This window comes from Meleagris gallopavo, chromosome 1 (genome assembly GCF_905368555.1).
Source record: "Meleagris gallopavo chromosome 1, MGAL_WU_HG_1.1, whole genome shotgun sequence".
NCBI lineage: Eukaryota > Metazoa > Chordata > Aves > Galliformes > Phasianidae > Meleagris > Meleagris gallopavo.
The window spans coordinates 12,144,324-12,156,112 of NC_139404.1; the positions used below are offsets into that span (position 1 = coordinate 12,144,324).

The 11,789-nt window shown below is 45.9% G+C and overlaps 1 protein-coding gene across 3 annotated transcripts in view; it reads right to left on the reverse strand.

Moving 5' to 3' along the window:
- PHTF2 (putative homeodomain transcription factor 2) overlaps positions 1–11,562 on the reverse strand; it is a 62,427-nt gene extending 50,865 nt beyond the window's left edge. For 2 of the 3 annotated variants that reach the window (XM_085216674.1, XM_085216661.1), the window contains exon 1: positions 11,424–11,562. The gene's annotated coding sequence lies outside the window, so the exon portion shown is untranslated. Of the gene's footprint in view, positions 1–4,881; positions 5,068–11,423 lie in introns of those variants that run through there. The other variant, XM_085216665.1, reaches the window with a different exon arrangement.
- Positions 11,563–11,789: the final 227 nt, after the last annotated feature.

Consider the following 11,789-nt stretch of genomic DNA (forward strand, 5'->3'; position numbering starts at 1 on the left):
AATCTTCAGAGTTGGAAGGGACCTTCAAAAAAGCTCTCTGACAAGAGACTGCAACAAGCTCAGAACTCTGCATGTTCTCTGCATGTTCACATTTTATTCAGCTGACAATTTGTATTGCTATCAATCCCGAAGTCAGGCTGTATGTGCTGGGCTCTAAGATCCATCAAATGGGCAAAATGAGCACATCAAGGCAGCTGACACATTACACAGGCACAACACAGACACAACAGAGCATCGCCTATTCTAACTTGTCCTCTATCTGATTCTCTCTGAATCTATTTCATGTTGCACATCAAACACACACACGTGTGTTCGACAAGGACCTGCTTTTACACTCAGCTGCACCACATTGACTTGTACGCCTTGTGCAAAGTCACTACAGTAAGATTAGCTTCATCTTAACTAGCTGGAGACTTAAGGGCAATATTAAAGACACACTGTAACTCAGATGGAACACTGAAATACATAAGCTCAGTCACATTTCTGCAACACTTACCTGAGCCATTTATTACCACTTCATCAAACCTACAGTTAAAATTAATAACAAGCGACGGATTTCTGGATGAAATTCATTACTTGCTTGAAACTAAAAGCAGACGACTACATTGATCCTTATTCAGACGTGGGGTTTTGTAGCTGTTTCTTTTCCATTTCAGAGCATAATCATATTCCATTTTAAATAAATACACACTACACCCTGCAATCAAACAAGCACTTTTTCAATAGCCACCAAAGTGTATATTTAGATGTTTCCAGCAATTTAAACGCTCAGTCAAGCAGCACACAGCATTTATTGTGTAACACAGGATTAGATACCAGATATTTTACTCATAACCAAAATGTTTTGGAGTCCCCAGCCAGACACAAATGCAAACCTTCCTAAATGACAGTCTACAGACAACAAATTCTATTTTGAACAATTGAATTCTATTTTGAACTCAGAAGTTCTGAATAAAGCTGTGCTCCTCATACCAAAGGGAGAGGCCAAAATAAAGACTTAGAAATACTGGAAGACTGAATAAGCAATGACAGTGAGCACAAAAACATCACTGAAAATACAACACAGGCAAGAAAGTAGTAGCAAATGGTTGCTTTTCTTGTCAGTAAACACTGTGAATCACTAAATTCATATTTATGATTTATTCTAAATGATAGAATAGAATCCTAGAATATTTGGAGCTGGAAGGGACTTCTGAAAGCCACCTAGTCCAACTCCCCTGCAACGAACAGGGACACCACAGCCAGATCAGGGTGCCCAGAGCCTGCTCCTACCCGGCCTTGGCAGTACCCCAGGAGGGAGCGCCCACCACCTCTCTGGGTGACCTGTTCCACCGCCTCACCACCCTCACTGTAAAAGACTTTTTCCTTATATCTAACTTAAATCTCCCCTCTTTCTGCTTGAAACCATCTCCTCTTGTCCTATCGCCACAGACCGTGCCAAAGAGTCTGCCCCCTTCTTTCCTGTAGCTCCCTTCTAGATACTGGAAACGTCTCAAGGAATGTCTTTCCTTTATAACAATGCTAAGGTGGATGGTCAGGATATCACCCAGCCACGAGCCTGAGGGCCCATCTCAGCTCACTATGAATAAGAATGAAGGGCCATCACTAAACATCAGCAGCAGTACAACCACACAGCTGTGGCATTTGTCCTACAAGGTTTTTAAAATGCTATGAATTTTTCCTCTTTCATTGGAAGCTGCTGAAGGTGGTTAAAAGGAAAAGAAAAAAAAAAAAAAAAAAAGACTGTATAAAACCATGAGAACAGCAGAACTTGGTTTGGACTGCTTTCCTTAGCTACCTCTGAAGCGACATTTGTATCACATACTCAAAAAAAAATAATAATAATAATAAAAAACATTGTACCTGCTGGAATGTAGCTGAAAATTTAAAGAGGAAAAACCCTTTCTCTTTCTTTACTTCCCAAGAGCAACATAAAAATAGAAGTTACCATTACCATCACATTGTTGTCATTATTTGATACTTTATTTTAAGTAAGTCCAATAAACGGCTTATTCACATTATGCATCCCCTGTTGACTCTGAAGGTTCTTAAGTCAGGAGGTAACAAACCAACAGCAATATCAGTGTAATGCAGCTGCACCACCAGCACTCACCAAGAGACATCCTTCCTCCGCACACATCCATGGGGTTGTGCCACCATCACATCCTTGAAGCAGTGTTTCAAACGACATTCTTTACATGTGCATTACAAATAAATCATTAGGTCCACATTTCCCTTTTTAAAAGGAACATCAAATACCACATAATGCACACAGTGTTCTGTTAAAGTACTTTATCTATGCGGTATTGTCTTTCAAACAGCATTTCAGAATTGCAAATGGCATACAAACAAATGAGAAACTTGTCACACCTTTCAGGGGAAACCTCATATTGCTTTCAGCTAGCCTTAACAGAATCCCAACCAGCTAAAGGGAAGAGGAAAGAGACAATAAAAAAGAATTTAAATTAAAACAAAAAAAAAAACCAGGGTACTGCTAACCTAAGGATTCCATCCAGCAGTCAGCACAACAAGGACTCTTGCTGCCATGCCAGCTTAGGCCCCCTAAATCGCTGCCTTGTAATCCAAGGTCAGACTAGTTTGTAAACAAAAAGGAATTAACATACTTGCTCTCCCAACAGAACATCAAGTCTGCTAAATTTGGACACCAGCATTCTTGAGATATTGTTCATGAACGAGATTCTCAACCCTTGTTTTTCACTCCATCTATAATAATTTTTAATAACTTAAAAATATATACATACCAACCAAAAAATTAACCGGGGAAAAAAGCACTGAACATCTCAAGATACTTGTTTAGGTGAGGGATAAACGAGGCCAACAACAGCAACATTGTGATGTGAATCGTGCTCCATGCTTGTTGGCTGCATATCAAGCCCTGCCCTTGGCGAACACAGACTTAATAAACGTCATTTACCATGACACCAGGCATCTGGCAGCAAAGCCACACCTGCCTGTGCCTCAGGTAAGACGTCACTTTTAAAGAAAGAAATAATCCCTCAGGCCTCTCGATTTTGCCCACAGTCACGGTATTTGATCCCATTTCCACTGCTGCATACTTATTCTTTCCTAGAAGCTCACACCCCTTATCACCATCCATAACAGAAAGTTACTGCAGTTACAGAAAGTTTAAGAAAGGGAGAAAGGAAGACCCTGGGAACCACAGGCCAGTGAGCTTCACCTCTGTGCCTGGGAAGATCATGGAGCAGATCCTTCTAGTTGCTGTGTTAAGGAACATACGAGATGGAGGTGAGCTGAGACAGCCAGCATGGCTTCACTAAGGGCAGATTGTGCCTGACCACTCCTTTTATGGAGCGATGGCATTGGTGGACAGGGGAAGGGTGGTGCACGTCATCTACCTGGACTTCTACAAGGCTGTGACATAGTCCCTCACCACATCCATCTCTTTAAACCGGAGAGTTGTGGATTTGAAGAATGGACTGTTTGATGGATTAGGAATTGGCTGGCTGGACACAGCCAAAGGGTTGTGATCGATGGTTCTGTGTCAGGCTGGAGGCCAATCGTAAGTAGTGCCCCCCACTTTGGACCAGTGCTCTTTAACATCTTCATCAATGACAGACGATGGCATCGAGTGCACCCTCAGCAGGTTTGCAGATGACACCAAGCTGAGCAGTGCAGTTGACACACTGGAGGGAAGGGAAGCCATCCAGAGGGACCCGGACAGGCTGGAAAAGTGGGCCCATGTGAACCCAATGAGGTTCAATAAGGCCAAGTTCAGGGTGCTGTACTTGGGTCGGGGCAACCCCAGGTATTTATACAAACTGGGGCAAGATCTCCTTGAGAGCAGCCCTGCAGAGAAGGACCTGGCGGTCCTGGTGGACGAGAAGCTGGACGTGAGCCAGCAGTGTGCATGTGCAGCCTGGAACTAACACAATCAGTTGAAACTAGATGATCTTTGAGGTCCTTTCCAGCCAGGGCCATTCTTTGATTCTATGATACAGCTATAGCACAGAGCAAGCAGTGAGAAGGAATTTTGATGGAAAGGAGGCTTGGCTTTGGCATCTTCACTTACACAATAAAAACTCTCCAGCACTTGCAGGGCAAAGCAACAGCACAGGGAATAACTGCCTCCCAGGGAACGCTTGTTTTACTAGGGAATTACAGAACTGTGTGAATTAGCAGCAAAATATTGAGTATCAGGATTTCTGACATTTATTTCAGGTTCTGGGAAAAGAACATTGAGTGCAGTTGTTGCAACTGCTGTAGCCATTTCTGGAATCTCTGTCCTCAGCCTTAAGGTCTGTGTAAGTTTCCTAATTTTGTTCCATAACTGGCTTCTTTTCATGGCTCCACTGGAAACAACGCGATGCTATTTCACAGCTGCCCCATTGACAACAAGGGGGGAGAAGGACTCTGAACTGAGACATCTCGGATTCTACACCTCCCAGAGTGACTCCTGAGCCTGCTGCAATGCATTTTAAATAGCAGAACATTTCTAAAACTTCAACATATTCTATCGTTCAATAAAGTGGAGAAAATTCAAGCCTTTAAAGGGGATTATAATGAAGACAATTTTGCCTCTTATGAGAGATGTTAGCTATAAAATTGCAGTCCAAATGTAGTAATAGCTGTCAGAATGCTAGATCTACAAGACAGCTCTAGAAAGGCTTTAAAAAAAAAAAATAATAGAACTCTATATGGTTGATGTCAAGGCTTGCTTTTTTTTAATTCCTGTTTTTTTTTGTGCTGAATACTGAACAAACACATATGCACACCATTAAAAATATCTGTAGTCTTACAATAAGAAACACTTAAAATACGGCAAGGATACATCTGCTCTTAGAACTGTAACAACTTCATTAAGAAATATGATTTCTATCAACATTCTCATTTCATTAGTACCTGCAATCCTCTTAAGAAACACTCAAAAACAATTCCAAAATACAGTGGCCACCTCGAAGTAAAATGCAGCACTGTTGTTCTCCTCCTTGTGTCTCCAAATACACCGGTGATTTCCTGCAATAAATCTTACCCACTGGAAGTATCTACTTGCTGTTTAGTAAGGAGTGTTTTTCTGTCACCAGGCAATGCAAAGCAGAGTTGTGGCTTCTCGATGAGTGTAGTCAGGAAGTGAAAAACCACTCCTCAGTGACCATCTTTGCATCACGTTCCACAAATAGCTACCCAGCAAGTTTCTGAAGCAGCTCAGGCACGAAGCGGCTGAGCTGTCAGAAAGCTGCAGGCTCCAGTAACAGCCACCCTTCCCCAGGAATACAGCAGGGAATGCTGAGCCTGTATTTCTTAAGAAGTCTGAGTGATCCGAGCAAGGAACGGCAGAGTAAGGAGCTTTACACGTGTATCTGCAAGCTCCTCCGTACCATCATTAAAAATGGAACACCGCTGTACCTGAAAGACTATCTGATAGGGGCAGCAATCCGTCCTGTTTCTGCAAATGAAGATTGTGTCTTAAGACTATCAGTATTTTTGGACATCCAAGCGATAAACAAGAGCAAGTGATAAATCACACACGGACTATCAAAGAGCCTTTGCAAGGACATCACAGACTTCTAAGGAGATTGCTGTTTGTGAAAAGCAAACGTTGTTAAGAGTTGAAAAACAGCCAGGAAATTGAACAAAATTTTGAGGTTAATATTCTTCACTGCAATAGACTAATTGGATAATAAAGATTAATTAGCAGCATCCAGTCTGAATAAAACGGGCCATTTATTGCCTACTCAGGTGCCTAGAAGCTACTTAAATCCCACAGAGCTCACTTGCTAGCCCTCCTGTTCAGCTCCAATGCAAAGCGCATACAAATTCCAGGTTGCTAGCTTGGGAACACAAGTTCTCATTCACATTAGCAGCACCCAACCCCAAAACCACATTCAGTCTTCCTAATCTGCTTTCTTGATGCTTCCCCAGCTTCCTCATTTCTGGTCATGCTGTAGTGACAGAGGTGCCTTGTCCAGTACAATCCTGTCCTGGCGACGAGTTCTTTCTGGAGACACCGAGTTAAAGGCACTGGGGATGAGAGCACTCAGAAACCAGCACCTCCCAAATAATTTGACCATTACACCTCTGTGAGGAAGACCCACAGACATCCATCACAGAGCTGCTCCAGCAGGTGTTGGCAGCAGCTTGACTAAACAGAGATGCCCCACATTCCTGCTGGCTCCTTGAGCTCTGACAAGGGAACTTGGAGCAGATATCACTCCCTGAAGACACTGAAGGTACTCCCAGGGCAGATGAATAAAGTCATTGCAACCTAGTGAGTCTTCACCACTTTTTAAATCATCCTGAAGCAGAATTGCCATAGCCCACCTTTCTGCCCAGTCATTTCCGTTGCTCTTTTTACCAGCACTGGAGCCCATTGCACAGCAAATAGCATCAAGGAACTCGCTGCCATGACTCAATAAAAACCTAGTTTTCAGCCAAATTAGCTCCACAGACCTTCTGACTCGGGAAAAGCCATGGCCAATGTTACTTCTCAGACTGAGGCAGCTCTGACTGGAGCAAACTCCACCCAATCTCCGCCTGCATCCTCCCCAAGTACCAATCGCTTGTCATTAGCAGATCATTTGAACCCATTCAGATGATTTCCCCTCTCCTCCTCCCTACAGCAGTGAGAATTTTTGTGAAGTTCTAGACCCTTAAATTGAGTGAATTGAGATCTGCCTTATTACTACAGGCCTCAAGCTGCTGTAAATAGGTCCAGTGATGCTCACTGTATTCATTTGTTACACATCGGAGAAAAGGAAAAGTGAAGAAGTAATATTTCCAAATGGCTTTACAATTACATTATCAACACTAAAGAAATAGATTAAATTTAACAATAAATAGGCAATATAAAGAGAATCTAATATCAGTAATGCACATTATAGGGTGGGTAAAGTGATCTGCTTACACTACACTTTAAAATCAGGTATCTCAAATCTGGAAAGGAAATTAGGTAGCTCTGTGTGCTCTGCCATTCAATATTCTACAGCCAAAAGAGCACGGAGTTCCCTGAAGAATGAAAACACTGCAGTACTGCTGTTAAGCAACCTGGCCAGAAATGTATGTATTTTGTTTAAGGATGAATACTGAAATACTGTGGAAAGGAAGGAGGATGCCCTGAAAAGGGCTGTGAATTATTAAACAATTTAAAATCTCTCCTGTTGAGATCAGCAAGAATTAAGTGAGATTTTAATAAATACACAGAAAACATAGTAAAGAAAATAGCAGTTAGTAATAAAGGGAACCTCTCTGTGAGCTTAAAGTAAAGCAAAGCCAAACTCTTAACAGAGAAATGTTATATTGCAACACAACGCGACTGACAAACCCAGTGCCACAGGAAGTCACTGAAGCCAAGGACTTCACTCAGATTCCAGAATAAAACAGCTATTTAAACACATAATAACACTAAGAACAAAAATACACACACAGCTGAAGGAATCTAAAGCCTCACAGCCCAGAATGTCAGACAACATCCAAGCAGATCACCAAGACCTACCTGTCTGGCCATATATACACTTTATGTAGCTGAGCCCACAGCGCCCAGCAGCAAATGCCAAGGAGAGAATACAAGAGTACAACACGGCAAGCAGAGAACACACTGTCCCTTAAGGCAGCTGAGCTCAGAACACTGCTCAGCCGTCTGAAGGCTGGCATCTGCTAACCACCTAACCCCAAAAAGCAGCTGGTGTTGGCCAATTTCTGAACACAAGGTGTGCATGACTTCATAGTTGATGCTAAGTGGTTTTAATTTCTTCTCCCACCTTGCAATTTTAGTATTTAAGAGCGAGAACCACAAATTTATTTGCAAACAGAAGTCAATGCAATGCTTGGAGTCAAGCCAGCAAGTGCATCACCCAGACTTTCTGGAATCCACCCATCAAGCCCACCTCAAATGACACAAGAATAAAATCAAGACTGAGACCACGTCTCATTTAAGCAGTAGCCCCGCTAAAAGTGAGTTTGAAAAAAATCACTTTTATGAACAAATTAAGAAAAAAAGAAAACAGTTCTATAAACTCTTCATATCCTCCCTTCAACTGAAAATAAAAAAAAATCATATATATATTTCCAAATTTACTGATAACACAATGGGTATCTGTACATATGTACAAATGTGTGCTCTGACTTGGAAGCTGGCCCTGCTTCCAAGCTCAGATGAGCTAAGTGACTTCCAGATATCCCTCTCAACTTATGCTATTCTATGATCACATAGAAAGTACTCCCAAAAATTACATTGCAATGCATTATAACCCTAATTACAATCAGGGACTGTAATTAGGATTCCTCCATAGGCTATTTATTAACCTCTTTGTATTTCTTTCAAAAATTTGAGCTTGACTTCTTCAAGTAGTTTCCTTTGTAACCAGTCAGACCTTTAGGAACCTTTAGCAGCACTGGAAACTCAAACAAGAAAACACAACATTTAAAGCATTCAAAGTCTCTTCTTTATCATGCTGCTCCATATCTCGGAGTAAGCAGCGGTCAGCTGTCATTGAACAGCAGCCCAAAAGTTTTATTTTGTTTTCTCCACAAAAAAGAAAACAATGTTAAAAAAAAAAAAAAAAAGGAAAGGAAGAAAGACAGAAAAGGGAAAGGGAAAAAAAAAAAAAAACCCACAGGCCTATGCTGCCCTGTGGGTAGAATTAATTTAAGCCTGTTGTCATTTTTCCATCTGCTGTCCTACCAGCCCCATCTCACCTGCACTACCAGCTGCACAAACAACTGGGCTGAGCAAGCAGCACACCACGATGGCTCACAGCTCAACACACAGCACTGCCAGCTGCTGCTCTCCTGAAGCAATACGGGGCTCTATTCTAACTGCCCTTCTGCTGATCGCTGTGGGCCACCACCTGTCAAAAATTTCACAAGAATTTGTCACCATGCAGGTAACATCTTTCATCATCGTCAGACCTGGTTGTGTCATCTGACTGACTGAAGAAGTCACTCAAATGGGAGAAGACGGACAAAGATTTAAGTATAACAGAAAGGCTTGGGTTGGAAGGGGCCTTACAGCCCACCCATTCCCACCCCCTGCTGTGGGCTGGCTGCCCCCCACCAGCTCAGCTGCCCAGGCCCCTGTCCAACCCAGCCCTGAGCACCTGCAGGGATGGGGCACCCACAGCTCTACGGGCAGCTGTGCCAGGGCCTTGCCACCCTTTGAGTAAAGAATTTCCTCCTAACATCTAACCTAAATCTCCCCTTTCAGTTTAAAACCATTCCCCTTTGTTCCATCACTATCAGACCATGTAAAAAGTTGGTCAAGTAATTGCACGGGTTTTGTGCTCTCGGGAAGCCCAGCACAAAGTTCACAGAAACTGTTAGGTCGTGAATCTGTAGTGCATCGATCATGTTAAGAACTTCCTCACAGACCCAGAAAAACTGCTTCAGCATTCTCACAGATTGTTTCAGAATTCTCACTCACAAGAGTCCTGAGAAAAGGATAATAAATGAAATTACTGTTTCCTTCCCAATTTCTACTATAAACGAAGAATAAGACACAGTATTTAGACAAAGTAAGGGGAGCAATATACACAGCTTTAGAGAACTGGGAATGAAATCACATCCCCTGCTTCCCAGTGACCCCTGCCAACTCAAAGAGAAACTACACAGCTCAGCCTGAGGAGCTGAAGCAAAGCCCAGTGGAAACCCAAACACAGCCACGTGCCCCTTCCATTGCAGAACCGCCAGCCCAATAGCTCACACCCCACTCCACAGCTCACAGCCTTCCAAGCTCCCCCAGAGGTAGCACTGTGCAGCACTGGGTGCCACTGGGACAAACTTTCCGGGCGAGGCGAGCTGAGTCTGCTCTGGGAGAAGGCCAGCACCGCTGGAATGCTCCAAACGTTCCACAGGGCTCAGACTCGCTGGCAATTTATTTGTATGGCGCATTCCACATAATGCAAGAGGAAAAAACCCTTCTGCAAACACTGAATTAAACAAACCAGGTTTCCAAATTCTTTTTTGGATGACTCAGACTGTTATAGCCTCTATAATATTTATGTCCAGAATACAAACATACACTGGCACTAAAACATAGCAACTGAAAATTCAGCTGCACCAACACTCCACTTTAAAAGGGGATCAGGAGCTTAAGTGGCTCAGTTCTGAATGCTGCTCTCAATCTTTGCTTTCAGAACTGTTTACAAATACTGTAAGGGAGAGCTCTGGGGGGAAAAAAAAGAAAAAACAAAGAAAGAAAGAAAAGGAACTGACAGAAGTGCGATGTGCGTAAGTCCATCAGTCTGCAAACACCTCACCAAGACAGGAATAAGGCTTCTCAGGAAAGGATTATCCTTTCCAGGGAGTCGCAAAGAAACAGGCAAATCAAAGAAGATCACTAAAACTCTCAGAGCCACAGAAATAGCCAAATACACAGGGCTATTTATAACCCTGAGATTTGTTTGAGGAATGCTTTTAGCCTCCAACCCAGCAAAACAAAAGCACCCCAGCATGGGAACGGAGCCCTCAGCGACCACCGCTGCGGTGAGGGCATCCGGGGGGGGGCTGCAGGTTGCCTGAAGCGAGGCCCTGCTGCAACGGACACCGCCAGCATCAACAGGAAGATGGAAGCGGGTGAGGTGCTGATGACACACATCATCCCTGTCAGAGAAGCAGAGCGCCAGAAGTGTTAAACAAGCCGCGTCTGCTGCGGGAAGGCGCATCTTCAGCAGAAGAAAAAAAAAAAAAAAGCATTTCGGAGTGTTAATTTAAGCACTCTCAACAAGTTTTCCAAATAATTACTTTCTCCGGTTAATTAAGACACGGGAAGGCCGGGAACGAGAGGCAAGGCAGCGGCGCTGCTCGCCGGGTGACGGGCAACGTGTGGGAGCGCCGCGAGAGAAAGGCGCGGGGCGCTGAGGCGGCGCAGCCCGCACACCTGAGCCGCGCCGGGACAGCTCCGGCACCGCGCTGCCGCTTCCAGCAACGTTCCGCGCGGCGACGCCCCGGCCGGGGGGCGGCACGAGGGTTCGAGCGGAGGGACGCGGCCGGCACCCCGCGGGTCAGCGCGGGAAGGGGAGAAACGAGATGAGGGAGAGAGAGCAAAGGGGCGGGCGCGCGAGGCGCACGGAGCGAGGCGAGCTCGGGGATGGGGGTGCTGAAATCCGGCGTTTGTAAGGGCGGGGAAAACCGAGAGCCCGGCACCCGGCACCGGCTCCGTGCGGCTCCGGGCGGGGAAGGGCCCGACGCCGCGGCCGCCCGCGGACCCCGCACCGCCACGCTCCGCTCCCGCCGCGCCCCGAGGCCGCGCCCGCCCCGCGCCGGGGGTCGCCGCGCCGCGGAGGCCGAGGGCCTCGCTCCCCCGGGAGGCTCCGATCGGAGGGGCCGAAGCTGCCGCGCCCCGCCGCCCCGCCAGCCCCGCCGCGGCCCCCCCGCTCACCCACCCGCCCCCACACCGAGCCCTGAGGTGAAGTTGGCGCCCCCACTCTCCCCACACGCCCCGACCTTACCGCTCCGCGCGCCGCAAACAACGGGCAGCGAGAGGAGCGCGAGACTGCGAGGAGCGGCGGCGCGCGAGGCAACAGCTGAGGGCGGGGGGAGCAGAGAGGGAAATGAGGGAGGAGGAGCCGGCGCGCGCCAAGCTGCAACCACCGAGCGCGCGCCCCTGAGGGCGTGAAGCTCCGTGGCGGGCGGGAGGAGACGGAGCGATTGACGGCGCTCTGAGCGAATTGGCGACGAGGGAAAGAGAGGGAGGCGGGCTGAAGGACGAATCTTCACGAACCGTCGGCACGGAGGGGGGCGGCCTCGTTTTGACGGGCGTTTCGCTGACCCAATGAGAGCGGGAGCACGGTAAGAGATGCTTCCCCGCTGGCCAA